We start from the raw sequence: 16,618 nt of genomic DNA, 5'->3' as shown, positions 1-16,618 counted from the left end.
CACATTGACGCTGAGCCACTGCTCTTTCTAGAGACAGCAGTTGGATCGATCTTTACAGAAAAAACTGCAGAATATTCCATAGATTTTAGCTTAGATTGCAATCAGATTCCACCCTGATATTCACATCTACATTTCAAAGTATGAACCTCTCTAAATCTTATTAAGACATATGAGTTGTTCCTCTCCCCTGTCATTATGTAGTAATGTCCCCATCCTGTATTAACATCCCCCTTCCTGGTAAATGTCCTCCATCCTGTTATATACTTCCTACATTCTAGTATATTTGTCCCTATCATGGCCCCATCATTATGCATGTCCTCCATCCTGGCAGGCTCGGCCATCCTAGCAGGTCCCCAATTGCTGATACAATTGAAAGTGTGTTTCTCGATGGTAATCAGTGCTGACTCCAGGCCCCATAGCGATCGTGTGGCCTGCCTCTATTAGCGGTATGCCACTGTGTGCCCTGGGTATTGTATGTGCTGGGAGCATCTGTACACATCCGGGCTGGAGGCCAATTGAAATTTTCTACCATCATTTGGAGGGCCGCACAAAATGATTAACTTGAAAGTTACCCTGCTATGTTTGGTAAAACAATTAACTCATGCCTACTGTGGTGGCTGGAGCAGTTTTTTTGTGCGGGTTTGATATTAGGAGATATAGATCTTATTGATTCTCACAACTGCTCTTCCAGGTTTGTCAGCTGGGACTTCAGTATATACATCACTTAGGAAATGCTGGGGTGATATGCATTACTGAGGTGGGCTGGGGGGTCTAGATGTGACTGGGCAGGCTATATAGGTTGGGGAGGCTGATGGGGCCCAGACACGACTGGGGACATATACATCAGAGGAGACGCTGGGGGCATATACATCACTGGGGAGGGCTGGGGTGCCTACATGGTACTGTACTGGGGAGGCTGGGAGGGGCCTACATGGTACTGTGAGGCCTATATGGGACTGTGGAGGCTGATGGGGCCCAGACAGGACTGGGGGACTAGACACCACAGGAAATGTTGGGTGCATATACATCACAGGAGATGCTGGGGGTATATACACTACATGAGGGGCTGGAGGCATAGATATCACTGGGGGTGCTTAAACATGACTGGAGAGTCTTGGTGGTGGCTTAGAAGGGACTGGAGAGACTTGATTGGGGGGCCTAAAAGGGACTGGAGAGATTGGGTGGTGGGCCTAGATAGGATATTATGCTATTTGATGTTTGGTAGCCGTATGACTCATAGAGATAAATGTCTAAAAAGAGTAAACCTAGCAGATACCAAGTCCCAAGATCCAGCACTTATATAGTAGAACTGTCCAATCACACAACGCATTGTGGTATCCAGGCAACTGAAAGGCCAATCATAAAGGTGTCAATGCTGTCCAATCCTGTGAACACATCTAAATATCATAGCAACCATACAGACCAATCATGAGAGCCGATACATATGTTTTATACACCTCCACAGTACATACCCGCCCACATATGTCTAATACACGCAGCTCCGCTACATGGGTAAGAGACTATTACAGAATGTAAGTGAATCCCTAACCCAGAGGTCTCAAGCACACGGCCTGCAGACACCTAGACCCCGTGACTATTGCGGCTCTGTACACGGGGTTAGCGCTTTACTTCAAGTGAATATAATTTGCAGCACCGCGCAGAGAAGCGTCTCTACACATCTACACTAATAACAGGGGATATTACAACAGGATGAGCACATTGCTGCAAGGGGACAATATGGGTACGTTACCCCAGGATGGGGACATTACTACAAAATGTTGGCTTACATTACTATATGGTGGTAATTGTAAAATATTACTTACAAAAAGTGGATAAAATGAGAAAAAAAGATTTTTTTTCCCCATTAAAAATACTTTTTTATATATAAACTGAAATAAAAAAGTGCACATTTGTTATAATTGAGCGAAAAATGATGATCCAAAGGTTTATAGAATAAAATATGCAATGACTAAAAATGTCACTGGGTCCAGCAAAGAATGCAGCCCCACAAATATTTTTTCTTTGTTTTTTTTTTTTCTTTTTTTCTGTCTATATGCGACTTATACTCAGCCAAGTTTGAGACCCCTGCCCTAACCTATTAGGCCCCCTGTGCAGATGAACGGCATTAATGGATTAATGGTATGTGCGCTCCCTAGAGTTTAGTAACACAATGTGAGGCCTTCCAGACTGACTTAGCCCCCCCCCCCCCCCCCCTTAGTCTTGTGAAACCTCTCCTCATTTATCAAGGCTTTATAATTTTTTAAAAAAAAGACAAACCTCTCCTAGTCATCCATAGAAACCAGTCAGGATTAATAAAAGCTGAGGCCTGACTGGTTGCTATGGGGTAACAAGAACAGTTGTAATACTGGTATATAATCTCCATAACTCCTCACCTTTGTTGCCCACCAGGCTGATGTGACGTGGTCCTGGGTCTCTGGAAGATTTGCTGTAATTGCTCGTCCTCCATTTACATCTGGTGAGTCTTGTCATTGCTCCGTGAAGGTGCGCTAAGAAGTAGTTATTTTATTTTATTTTTTTTCTTGTCTTTACTCTCCTTTCAGTGTCCATGTTCTCCATTCAGTTTCTCTCTCCACGCTTTCCTTCTCATTCTTTGATTTCGAAATTCTTTGTCTTTTTCGCTTTCCCCCTGAACGCTCACATGTGTCTCCTCTCTCCTGCAGTGACTGAGTGCAAAGCACCTTAGCTGTAAGGAGCACTCCGCCCTATAAACCAGGCTGTGTTCATAATCCTTATACCAGGAGTCCTAGCTGCCCAGACATGGAGGTTAGTCCAGATAGTGGCATTTCAAGTTAGATTTTTAGTCTAGCTGCCCAGACATGGATGTTTTTAACCTAGATAGTGGCAATTTAGTTAGGGACCCGGAATATTGAGATTTACCTTGCCGTTGGTTTCCGGGCTTACATGCATTGGCCAATACATAAACTAAAAATCTCATTTTTTCATATAGCAGTAATGCAGTACCAGAGTTCCCTTATACATTGATGGCATTTAGTGTGCGGCTGTATCCATTTTGTATTTGCTAGGTTTTTTCAGCTGGCACCTATACACACTTGTAGGATGTGCGGGTCAGTTTTTTTGAAATATTTGCTGTTAACCGATAGTTGTCATGGTAGCACAGGGTCATGTGATGATAACTCCTGTAGCTAGCATTAATCACTTCTTGTTTTACTCGGCCGGCTGCTGCCAGTGACAAGAGGTGAGTGTTTCTGGTGATCACAGCTGTGTAGCTGTAATGAACAGAAATACATGAGCGATCAGACTGCTGATCCTTATAATTGTAAATGCTGCTCAGAAAAATGATGATCAATATAATACAAATTTCTGGCACATGTGGGATTGTGAGAAAATATTTTTTATTTTAGTGATTTCTGCAAAAAGTCAGTTGTTGTGTGTGTGGTTTTTTTTTGTTTTTTTTGTTTTTTTTGTCAATGTTTTGGCTTTTATATTCAGAGCCTTCATCTGGGCAAAATTGATCCTGAGGCTATGTGCCCACGGGCGTTCGTACCTGCGGATGTATCCGCAGGTACGAGCGCATGTTTCCCGCAGCTGCCCGCCGGCGTCCCCAGCTTATTTTTAGCTGCTAGATTACAGCGGAATAGCTGCGGGAAACATGCGGAGATTCACGCGGCTTACTTGCGGACGTCTCGGCCTCTCATCTCCATAGCGGAGGTCCGGGACATCCGCAGGTAATTCCGCATGAATAATTGACATGCAATTATACATGCGGATGCCTACATCCGCAGCATGTCCGGCGGCCGCACTTTCCGCAGCGTGGACACATCACTCCCCATGTCCCATAGGATAACATGGGGAGTGCCTGTACATGCTAAAACCTGCGGATTTATCTGGAAAATCCAGAAAAATCCGCAGGTTTTCCGCTGCAAAATCCACACAAACAAGCTCCCGTGGGCACATAGCCTATGGATGACTGAGAGACTTGCAGCACTAGTTGCCTGAGGCAGTAATGAGTGCCTTGTTATTAGGACAAGGAAGCAGCAGCCTTCACACCGGATATTCCTCCCAGACACCCAGCTGCTCTCCTAAGGCGCCAGCACTCCATTATCTTCACCACAGATTCACTGCAGCCCTGACATTAATTTTGCTGCTTCCTTGTCCTAATAACAAGGCACTAATTACTGACAACTTTGCCCAGACGAAGACTCTGAATATAAGAGCCGAAACGTTGGCAAAAAGCTGACTGTTTGACTTTGGATTTTTTTTTTTGCCATTCTCCACTACACTAGATGGTAAAAGTTATGGTTACATTTAAAAGTAAAACTCGTGCCGCAAAAACACAAGCCCTCATATGGCAAAATTGAGGGAAAAATAAGTTCCGGCTTTCTGAAGAAGGAGAGCAAAAAAAAACCCAAAATATCATCTGGGGGTGAAGGGGCTAAAAACAAGTATCAGCCAATCATGGTGTATGTGTATATATGTACAATAATCATTACTTTATACATCATATTACAGCAAAAATATACCAAAACTAAACCATTAATATGTAAATAATGTATCACTCAGTTCATTTTTTTTGGATATTTTGTGTCTACTTTACCTTTCCAATATGCTTCCCTTAGCAGCACTTTCTTCTGCCAATCTCCTCCTCATGGCAGATTTTTAACTTTCTCTACCAAAAATACTAAATTATATAATTTTGCCATAATGTTTCTCCACAAAACGTTTTATTGCACCAAAGTAGGATTTTTTTTTTTTGGGGGGCTATATCAGGATCCTTAACCTCTTCATGACACATGACGTATTAAGTGCGTCATGGATTGTGATAGGTTAATCGCCGCTGGTTGCTGCCGGCAGCAACCCATACACATGTCAGCTGATTTAAACAGCTGATATGTGCTGTTATCATGCACAAGTGGATCTGTGTTCCACTCATGCCTGTTAACGCCTTGCATCTCGCTGTCTAAATGTGACAATACCACAGCAAGCAGAAAGTCCAGCACCACAGTCCTAACGAGAGCCCCCTTTTTTTTTTTTCCTTTTTTTTTTCTCCAGCAATAGCAACTAGCTGGAGTAGAGAGCTAGGACCGGAAAATGGGGTGCCAACCAAAAGTGAGATGGACAACAAGTTCAAGAAATTATAGAAAGGAGGAAGGCACTCACCCAAGGCAAAGAAACAGTCCTTTGTTTGTTTTTTTTTTCACCCATATGAAATAAAGGGAGGATGCGGAAAGCAAGGACGACTACTGCCGTTTCGCTCCTAGCGCTTCTACGGGTCCAAACGTCACTAATACACCTCACATCCTTAATGGTGAGTACAGTGGATAGTAATAATTACAGCGAAAAGAAATGCAGAAATTCCAAAAATCAAAGTTAAAAACAACAAAATACATAATTCAAGCATGGAAATATATAGATATGACAATATCATCTGAGAAAATAAAATAAATCGATGGACCTAGGAACGATAGTTGACAAAACATAGATTTAAATTTGTTCACAATAATACTGAAAGTTCTTTTTTTTCTTTTTCTTCATTCAAGCCTAAGGTGCCTTCAGTTCAGTTATCCTACGTGCTTCTTTTTGTAAGAGAATTTTGTTTGTATTGTCGCCTATCTGGGAAATAAAAACTGTAAATACCAGCAAACATTAAACAATCTGGATTACTCAAATGGGTTGAACAAACATGATCAATAAATCTAGGGAATTCCATTGGGAATTTTATCTAAATCACGTTTGTCAGAGATTTACACATAATCACTGGTGTAAGCGCTCAGTGTGGAGCGCAGGATAAATGTCAGCCGTGCCATACTGCCATCTTTGTGAGGCATAATGAACAAATCAACATCAGTTGAAGAATTGGCTTTATTTATTGTTTTTACTTACACCAGGCGGTATAAGTCATTAGGCAGCTTTATTCCTTAGGTCAGTATGATTATAGCGATGCCAAAGTTATATAGTTTTTTCAGATTTGGCTATTATCACACTAAAAGCTTTTTTACAAAATAAAGCTTTTTTGCATCACTGAATTTTGCAGGCTATAGTTTTTTATTTTCCAGAGTCATGTGAGAGCTTAATTTTTGCTGGATGAGTTGGAGTTTTTCTTGCAACCATTTTGGGCCATATAATAATTTTTCACCGCTTTCTAGTCTGATTTTTTTTTTTTGTGAGACAAAATCAAAAATAAACAGCAATTAAGGCATTGTTTGTTTGTTTTGGTTTTTTTTTACGCCGTTCACCATATCATAAAAGCGATAAGGCAGCTTTATTCTTCAAATCAGTAGCAATACAGCGATACCACATTTATGGGGGTTTTTTTTATGGTTTGCCACTTTTACACCATAAAAACAATTTAATAGATCAAAGCTGTTTTTGCATTGCTGTATTTTCAGGGCTATAGCTTTTTTAAGGTTTCTCTGACAGAGATCAGGTGGTTTGTTTTATTCTGCAGGACAAGATGACGTTCTCATTGATACCATTTTTAATTACATATGGCTTTTTGATCATTTTCTATTCCACTTTTTTTTGTCAGCTGTATGATGAAAAAGTAGTTGTTGCTACTTTTTTTATTTTATACGTTGCTCACTGAAGGTGTTAATGTGGCGCCCTGGACAAGCCAGGTCGTCACAGAACAACACCAACACACCCCACACTCCCGGTCAGGCACACCGAAGTCAGACAAAAACCCTTGTTGCCTTTTTCCAGGGGCTGATGTCCACACCAGGGGGTGGGCCAGGCGGTTGGCCCCGCCCACCGAGGAGTTCACAGTCCTGGAGGCGGGAAAAGTAGGGCAGAGAGAGAGATTAGTGTTGGAAGTGAAAGTGGAAGGAGGGAAGTGGCAGTAGAGAAGCCTGAAGTTGGTCCAGGTGTGTGGCCCGGACGGATCAGCAAGGTTGGCAGATGGTGGTGACCGTCTGCAGGAGAGGCCTATTGGAGCCAGCCATAAGGACCGTGGACGGGCGGTGGCCCGGCGGTACCGGACCGGTACGCAAAGAGAAGCCAGCACCATCCGGCAGGGGCTTACGGACCCCGGCAAGGCTAGGAGTCGCTGTGAATTTGCCAAATCTGTTAGCGAAGGGAACCTCCTGGGTTTCCCAGCAGCCAAGTCCCGACAGAAGGCAACAGTCCAACCGAGAGAGGGAAACACAGTCACCGCCAAGGCTAAAGTTCCCAGGGCCAGAGCCTGCGGGCAAAAGGGGCTCCCTCAGCATCCATCCAAGCTGGGGAGCGGGTTACCAGTGGGAACCCATTGGAACCGTACACGTTACACAGGTGCAGGGAAAGGCAGTCACTATCAACCTGCCGGGAGGAGAAACACCGCAGCCGTCTGTTGGACCCGTCCATCCAGCCGTGTGTTTTACCGAGAACTGTGTCCTCATCATTGACTGAGTGAGTACCACCGTGCCGTGCGGCACAGCGCTGCCCCCGCAACCCTGCACCTCGCCAGGCCCCGTAACCCGCCTGCCATCCATCCCTACCCCATCACCGGGCCCCGGGACTACCAACCCCCCTACCCACGGAGGGGAGAACTAACATCTAGGCTGCTCCCTGTCATCGCTCCCGGGATCCCCGTTCAGAGCAGCGGTGGTGTCACCAAACTCACTACAACCGTGGGTGGCGTCACGGACAATAACCAAATCCCCACAATCAATCCCCACCATTTTCACTCATGGGCGAGGAGCGCCGCTCGAGTCCCCGGGATCTGGCCCACCGCTCGAGCCACCACCGAGCAGCTGCAGCTGCAGCAGCAGCGGCCGGACCCGAGCAGTGGGAGAGCGCAGCGTCCCCTCCTCCGCCCGCGACAACTTGGCGTCACGAACAGGATCTTACCGCTCTGCCGTCTGGTAGAGGTGCGCCTTGTGACCGCCGGAGGTGTCCGGCCGAAAATTTGGAGAAGCCGCCATCTTGGGCGCAAAAAATTCCTGCTCGAGCGTCTCCTCGAGCGTGGAGGCGCGAAGGCCAAAACCCCGCCCCTGTAGAGGAGGAGCCAGAAAGAGACTAAGGAGGACGGAAACAAGATGTCTGCGCCCGACGAAGCCGCTGGAGGAGCGGCGGACGCAGTCGTGGGAGCACCCGTAGATGGGAATGGGCCTGCACAGGTCCCGGCCGCGCTGGCGGGGGGCGCCGCGGCCCCAGCTCTCGCTCAGGTGATGCCGTTCTCTCTGCCCTATGTGCCCGGAGCTGCCTGGCTACCGCAGTACGATGGGAAACCTGATGCCTTGCAGGTTTTCCGGAAAAAGCTTAGTCCGCTACTAGAGCTGTACCCCCTGACGTGCAGCGCTAGTGCTTGGGCAGCTAACCGCGCGGCTGAGCAAGAGGCAGAGACCTGGGCTGAGGGGGACCGGGCCTCTGTAGCCACCATCTTTGAGAAGTTGCAGACCGTCTTTGAGACCCGTACCGAGGCAGAGTTGCGGATGCAGTTCTATCAATGCCGGCAACGGCCCGCAGATAGCATTCGGGACTATGCCTTGCGCCTGCAAACCTCACTCCGCACACTGAAGCGGGTGGACACCATCAACAGTGCGGACAGTATCAAAATGTTAAGTGAGCAGTTTGTGCAGGGGATGAGGTCCTCAGAGGACCGCAAACAACTTCGGCTGTGGGCTCTAGAACACCCTGATGTGGACTTTGCCGTATTAAAGGAACGGGCCATCAAAGCTCTGCAACCCCCCGCAGCTGAAGCCCCTGAGCCAGCCCCTTGGCCGGTTGAGACTGCTCCCGTCGTGGTGGCCCCTACCCCACCAGCACCTCCAGTGCCTGCAGCCCCAAGCGGAACGATGGAAGAACTCGCTGCTCAGGTTCGCCGCATGGCTGGGGACCTCGCTAAGATCCTCGCCGCACTCCAGCCTCTGACCAGATCCCAGGCCCCGGTGAAGATGCAGCTCGTCGACAGCCCTGAGGACGTCCCCTGGATGCAGCGGCGAAGGGCCAATGACTCACGGTATGGACCCCCAATCTGTTACAGGTGCAGCAAACCCGGCCACTACTCCCGACGGTGTCCGTTAAACGAGCAACCCCTGGAGGCACGGGCCAATCCTCAGGAGTAGAACCCCATGGCCCCCAGACTGGCGGGACCGGTACATCGGGGCCCGGCCCATCATCCCCGTGGCTGTGGATGGCATACCGGTGATGGCTCTCCTGGACACTGGATCACAGGTAACCACCATACCATACACACTGTATCAACGGTATTGGGGAAAAGACGAACTGGCTCCCCCAGATGCCAGTATGACACTGATTGCTGCCGATGGACTCCCATTGACCCAAGTGGGGTACAAGCAAGTGGCCATGACTGTGGGACGAGCTGAACTGCAACACCAGGGTATGATTGTAATAATGAATGAACCCAGTGATCATAACCCGAAGGTAGTGCTAGGGACTAACGTATTGAGCACTGTATGAGTGATGTGCTGACCCTACTGCAGCAGCTGGCCGCCACGGCGGCGGGGAGCCGACAGAGAGCTGTGCAGCGTGAGATCCGAGCCCTGATGTACCGCCAACATGTGAACTCGACAGGAGGAGAGATTGGCGGGGTGAGAGTGATGGATGTTGCCCCTTTGATTGTACCTCCCAGGAGCGAGATGATGATTTGCTGTAGGGCAGCGGTAGGGCCCCAGGGGCGTGACTACCCCGCCATGATAGAGCCCATGCCCTCTGAACACTGGCCGACAGTAATGGCCGCCCGAAGGGTGGTAGATGTAAAGAAGGGGAGAGTGCCCGTAAGGGTGCTGAACTGCGGGGAGGAAGAAGTCAGGCTTCCCCGGTACGCTACCCTTGCAAAGTTGTTCACTCTGGATCCCCACACCATCAGCGAGGCCGTTCCCCCAACCTCACCACCTACTGCCAGCACTCACCCATCCCAAGGGGAGTTAGACGAGTGGTGCCGACAGCTACATGTAGGCACTGACGATACTCCTACACATCACAAAGAAGGGGTATACCGGGTGGTACGGGAGTATGAGCGAGTTTTTAGCAGCAAACATCCCCTAGACTTTGGGCAGATTAAAGGGGTCCAACACCATATCCCCACCGGTGAGCACCCCCCTATCAAAGAGAGGTACAGGCCTATTCGCCCTGCACACTACCAATGTGCCAAGGACATGTTGAGGAACATGAAGGAGGCAGGGGTTATTAGGGACAGCTGTAGTCCCTGGGCTGCCCTGTTGGTACTGGTTAAGAAGAAGGATGGCACCATGCGGATGTGTGTGGATTACCGGAAAATTAACCAGATAACGCATAAGGATGCTTACCCTCTGCCCCGCATTGAGGAATCTCTGGCTGCGCTGAGAACCGCTAACTATTTTTCCACCCTTGACCTCACCAGTGGGTACTGGCAGGTGCCTGTGGCGCCAGAAGACCGAGAGAAGACTGCATTTGCCACCCCTATGGGACTCTGTGAGTTTAATAGCATGCCGTTCGGGCTGTGCAATGCCCCTGGAACCTTCCAACGGCTGATGGAATGCTGTCTGGGGCATCTAAATTTTGAGACCGTCCTGCTGTACCTGGATGATGTGATTGTGTACTCCCAGACATATGAAGCCCACCTGGAGCACCTAGCCGAGATGTTCGCGTCCCTTGCCAAATATGGGATGAAGTTGAAGCCCTCAAAGTGTCATCTGCTGAAACCCAGAGTGCAGTACCTAGGGCATGTGGTCAGTGCAGAGGGTGTCGCCCCTGACCCTGAGAAAATCTCCACCATCCAGGACTGGCCGAGGCCGACCACGGTGAGAGAGGTGAGGCAGTTCCTAGGCCTAGTGGGGTATTACCGTCGCTTCATCAAGGGGTACACGAAGATGGCCGCCCCCATGCAAGACCTCCTCGTGGGACAGACCAAAGGTGGTAGACCCCTAGGAGCCCCATTGGTGTGGGAAGAAAGGCATGAGGAATCCTTCCATCAGCTGAGAGCGGCCCTGACCGGAGAAGAAATCCTAGCATACCCTGATTACAACCACCCCTTCATCCTCTACACCGATGCCAGTAATGTAGGCTTGGGGGCAGTTTTATCCCAGGTCCAAGACGGAAGAGAAAAAGTGATTGTTTATGCTAGCCAAAGGCTTCGACCGACTGAGAGGAACCCCGAGAACTACAGCTCTTTCAAGCTTGAACTCCTGGCACTGGTGTGGGCTATCACCGAGCGGTTCCGCCATTACCTGGCAGCGGCTAAGTTTACCGCTTTCACGGATAATAAGTCGCTGACCCACCTGGACACAGCCAAGCTGGGCGCGTTGGAACAGCGGTGGGTGGCTAGGCTAGCCAACTACGATTTCACCATCAAGTACAGGGCCGGCCGTGCCAACGTTAATGCTGATGCACTCTCTCGGATGCCCCACCTGTTGGAAGAAAGGCCCGAGGATGACGACCTCGAAGAGATTGAGTTGCCCGCATTTCATCAACCACCGACTGAGAAGGTGCATGTCCATCAACAACGGGTAAACCTGGACCCGCTGCCCAGCCAGGAGTGGCAAGAAGCCCAGGACTAGGCACCCGCTATCCGCCTAGTCAAGATCTTGGTGGAACAAGGCGCTGCTGGGATAGACCCTGCCGCCCCAGCCGAAGCCCAACGCCTGTGGCGAGAACGGACCCGGCTGTATCTACACCAGGGGAAGTTGTACCGTGAGGTGATTAACCCGAAGACTCATGAGAAGATCCGCCAGTTGGTGATTCCCCAAGCTAACGTGCCCACCGTCCTGCAAGCATACCATGATGGTGCTCTACACTTCGGATGGGAGAAACTAGAGATGCTGTTGAGAGAGCGGTTCTATTGGAGTGGAATGCGGGAATCTGTAGAGGCCTGGCGCCGAGAGTGTGGCCCTTGCACGCTGAGAAGGAAGGATGAGGCCAGCCAGAAGGTGCCCCTACACCCGATCGTTACACATCAACCGCTGGAGCTGGTTGATCTGGTCCATGCAAAGCTCACCCCCAGCCGAAGTGGGTACACCTACGCTCTAACCATTGTAGACCACTATTCAAGGTTCATGGTGGTTGTCCCAGTCAAAGACCTAACTGGCCGTACCGCTGCTAGAGCGTTCCAGGCTTATTTCTGCCGACCACAAGGATACCCTGAGAAGGTGCTTACTGACCAAGGCCCGGCCTTTGAAGCGGAGGTATTCCATGAATTTTGTCAGTTGTACGGCTGCAAGAAAATCCGGATCACGCCTTACCATGCCCAAACCAACGGCATGTGTGAAAAGATGAACCACCTGGTCCTGGGCCTCCTCAAGACGTTGCCGCTAGAAGAGCGGAACCTGTGGCCGGAGTAGCTACCTGACTTGGTCGATATGTACAACAATATCCCTTCCAGCTCAACGAAATGCACCCCGGCTACCGGTGGATCTGGACATGGGATTGGAAGCCCCAGAAGCACTCCCTTCGACAGCTGAATGGGACACTCAGCGGAGGGTGCAGTATCGACAAATTCAGGAGTATGTTGAGAAGAACTTGAGTCGGAGTCGGTAACAACAGGAGCAGCGCTTCAACCAGAAGGAGTCTGCTGGCCCTTTCCAGCCTGGAGATGTAGTGCTGAAGCGAAAGAGGAGGACCCACAAGCTGGATGATCAATGGGAGCAAACCCCATATGTCATACAGCCCACAGGATGGGAAGATGGGAAGGCCTACCAGATCAGTCGTGACCAAGGGGGCACTTTGGCCACGGTTTCCCGGGACCATCTAAAGAGGTGCCCACCAGCATTGAGGGCAGCGGCTGAAGCTCCGGTTCCTAGACCGGCGGAGAAGGCAAAAGAGGTAATCCACACCATAATGGGTGACTTTCCAGCAGACTGGCCTACACAGAATGGCGCGGTGATTCTTCCAGTGATACTGTTCCCACAACCCGTGGATGAGGAAGTGATGGAAGTGGTCAACCATGAGCCAGTGCCCAGGGATGAACCTGTACCCAGCTCCCCTATGCCTCCGCCTGCCCCACACGATAGCAGGGAAGAGGAACTGATTGTTCCCTCTGCCCCACTGCCTGTCACCACTGACACCGGACCCCGAAGGTTCACTCGTCCTAACTTAGGTAGACCCCCACTTAGGTACAGGGAAACTACTCTTTAAAGGGGGGGGGAAATTGTGTCTGTATGTGTTGAAAGTACCGTTTAAAAGTTGAAAATGAATAAGTGAATGATTAACCGAAGATTCACCTGATTGAAGCCTGTCGTTGCCGGCAACTGGTCCCCGTTGGGACCCCTTACAAACCACTGCGTAGTAACTACTACGGACAAGCCCAAAAACTGGCAGGGCAACCACGAACTTGTGGTCTGTAAATAAAAATGATGGTTTTTATGGCTAAACCATTACCGCCTCCGGAGAGGCAGATTGGAGGAAGGGCCCGCAGTGGAGCAGGCTGGGGCCCAGCCACCACCGGAACCGGTGGCGATCCTCTGGGGATTTCAGGGGTTCCCCATGGACGTGGGTCCCCTGAAAAGGACAGAACCCGCTCGGGTAACTTGTGCTGGACTGGGGTCAAGGGATGCTGCCTGTTTGCTTAGGGGCAGCATCAGGGCCAGGTTGCTTGGGTGGGAGAGAGAGGAAGCAAACACCGTTAGCAACGTTTAAGTAAGAGTACCTCCCGATGTGGGAAGATGTTATTATACTTGTAATATGTTTACCGTTTTATCTTTTCCAGTTTGTGGAAATAAAACCGGTGATGGACGGGCAGCCCGCGGACGGTCTGCATTTTACTAAGGGGGAATGTGGCGCCCTGGACAAGCCAGGTCGTCACAGAACAACACCAACACATCCCACACTACCGGTCAGGTACACCGAAGTCAGACAAAAACCCTTGTTGCCTTCCTCCAGGGGCTGATGTCCACACCAGGGGGTGGGCCAGGCGGTTGGCCCCGCCCACCGAGGAGTTCACAGTCCTGGAGGCGGGAAAAGTAGGGCAGAGAGAGATTAGTGTTGGAAGTGAAAGTGGAAGGAGGGAAGTGGCATTAGAGAAGCCTGAAGTTGGTCCGGGTGTGTGGCCCGGACGGATCAGCAAGGTTGGCAGACGGTGGTGACCGTCTGCAGGAGAGGCCTATTGGAGCCAGCCGTAAGGACCGTGGATGGGCGGTGGCCCGGCGTTACCGGACCGGTATGCAAAGAGAAGCCAGCACCATCCGGCAGGGGCTTACGGACCCCGGCAAGGCTAGGAGTCGCCGCGAATTTGCCAAATCCGTTAGCGAAGGGAACCTCCTGGGTTTCCCAGCAGCCAAGTCCTGACAGAAGGCAACAGTCCAACCGAGAGAGGGAAACACAGTCACCGCCAAGGCTAAAGGCCAGAGCCTGCGGGCAAAAGGGGCTCCCTCAGCATCCATCCAAGCTGGGGAGCGGGTTACCGGTGGGAACCCATTGGAACCGTACACGTTACACAGGTGCAGGGAAAGGCAGTCACCATCAACCTGCCGGGAGGAGAAACACCGCAGCCATCTGTGGGACCCATCCATACAGCCGTGTGTTTTACCGAGAACTGTGTCCTCATCATTGGCTGAGTGAGTACCACCGTGCCGTGCGGCACAGCGCTGCCCCCGCGACCCTGCACCTCGCCAGGCCCCGTAACCCGCCTGCCATCCATCCCTACCCCATCACCGGGCCCCGGGACTACCAACCCCCCTACCCACGGAGGGGAGAACTAACATCCAGGCTGCTCCCTGTCATCGCTCCCGGGATCCCCGTTCAGAGCAGCGGTGGTGTCACCAAACTCACCACAACCGTGGGTGGCGTCACGGACAATAACCAAATCCCCACAATCAATCCCCACCCTTTTCACTCACGGGCGAGGAGCGCCGCTCGAGTCCCTGGGATCCGGCCCACCGCTCGAGCCACCACCGAGCAGCAGCAGCCGCAGCAGCAGCGGCCGGACCCGAGCAGTGGGAGAGCGCAGCGTCCCCTCCTCCGCCCGCGACATTAACTCTTCTGACAGGTTCATAGATCTGGTTGTTACAGACACTGCAATACCAAATGTGTTTTGTTTGTTTTTTTTTAATATACATACCTATTGGTATAATGTCTTTTTTTGTTGTTTACTTTCTGATTTAGTTTTTTTACTTTTTTTAACGTTTGTTTTTTTTGTTTGTTTTTTTTTTACTTAGTCCCTATATGAGACATTAATTTTTATTGCATTGATCGCATGTATAATGTATTGAAATACCCCCGCTTTGCAATATATTATACTCTGTGCAGCACTGACAGACATCTGGGATCATGCTCCTGGTATTATCCCAAAGGCTTTCTGTGCTTTGGTAACCCGGAGGTCGTCATGACGACCTCAAGCACCATAGCAACAATTAGGCCTTCACTATCACTTTGTGGAGGTTCCAATCGGAGGGGAGAGGGAACATAATCCCTCGAACCAGCCCGATAGCAATTGCAGCATTTAGAAGGTTAAACACAATTGAGACCGTCCCTGGCTGTAAGAGCCGGGGCTTGGCTGTTGCATAAGCAGAGTCTCCGGCAGCGATCTCATGGCCACATTTCCCGTGCTCCCACAATTGCCAGGGCTTACTGGGTATGTTCTTGGTTGGGAACACACTGACCATCAGGATGTACCCAGTATGGGCAATGTTGGGAAGGGGTCAGGGCATTTTCTCCTGTTACCCTTGTAAAAATGGAAAACTTGAGGCTAAAGTAACATTTTTGTGGGAAAAAGTAAAATTTTCATTTTTTTGCCTTCGACATTGCCTTATTTCCTCGGAAACACCTACAGGGTTAATAAATGTCTTGAATGTGGATTTGAGCAGTTTGACGGGTGCGGTTTGGGAAATGGTGTCAGTTTGGGGTATTTTTAAAGTCACTTCAAATGTGATCTGGCACTAAAAAATATTTTTGTTAATTTTCTTGGAGAAACGAAAAATTGCTCAAACTTTTAACCCCTCCAACTTCCTAACAAAAATATAATGTTTGAAATATTGTGTTGATGTAAAGTAGACATGTGGGAAATGTTTATTCACTATTTTGTGTCACAGAACTCTCTGGCTTAAGGGCATAAAAATAAAAATTTTGAAAAACTACTAAATTTTCACCAAATATTTTCTCAAATAAACAAATATCATCCTTAATTTACCACTAACATGACGTAAAACGTGTCACGAAAAAAATGGCCTGGTCATAAAAATGAAAACTAGCAAGGCGTGAATGGGTTAAAAATAAAGATGCTAAGAAAAATTAGAAAAATACTCATATGGTATCACCAAATTCCACAAATTGGCATGTTTGGTATCACCGTAATGGGACTGATAAGGAGAATCATATTGCCAGGACATTTTACCATACAGTATATTCCGTTAAAACAATCCCCAAAAACCAATGTCAGAATTATGTTTTTGTATGTCACCGCAATTGGAATATTTATCTTATTTTTTTTCTCATTTTTTTAGTAAACTATGTAGTAAAATGAATGGAGCCATTCAAAAGTACAACTCAACGCTGAAAAAAACCCCATCATATGTCTATGAAGACAGAAAAATAAACATGTTATGGCTCTGGGAAAAAGTGGAGGAAAAATTGAAAATGCAAAAACGGAACTTGTCGGCGTTGTCAAGGTTAATGTATATACTGAGACACTGTATAAGCTAAACAGATCCTCTGACCAATAATACACAGGGACATCTGTCACCTCAGGAATCCAGAGCAGAAAAATGTATACAATTAACATTTTAATTTT

At 49.0% G+C, this 16,618-nt stretch overlaps 1 long non-coding RNA gene across 1 annotated transcript in view; it reads left to right on the top strand.

Moving 5' to 3' along the window:
• Window positions 1–16,358, top strand: part of LOC142309768 (uncharacterized) — a 46,389-nt gene extending 30,031 nt beyond the window's left edge. The window contains exons 3-5 of the long non-coding RNA XR_012753991.1: window positions 2,410–2,476; window positions 2,682–2,784; window positions 16,332–16,358. This is a non-coding gene — a long non-coding RNA (uncharacterized LOC142309768). The remainder of the gene's footprint in view (window positions 1–2,409; window positions 2,477–2,681; window positions 2,785–16,331) is intronic.
• The last annotated feature ends 260 nt before the right edge of the window (window positions 16,359–16,618 follow it).

This window comes from Anomaloglossus baeobatrachus, chromosome 5 (assembly GCF_048569485.1).
Source record: "Anomaloglossus baeobatrachus isolate aAnoBae1 chromosome 5, aAnoBae1.hap1, whole genome shotgun sequence".
Taxonomy (NCBI): Eukaryota; Metazoa; Chordata; class Amphibia; order Anura; family Aromobatidae; genus Anomaloglossus; species Anomaloglossus baeobatrachus.
Note: the sequence above shows the minus strand (reverse complement) of the source record. Positions and strands in the feature narration are given on the sequence as shown.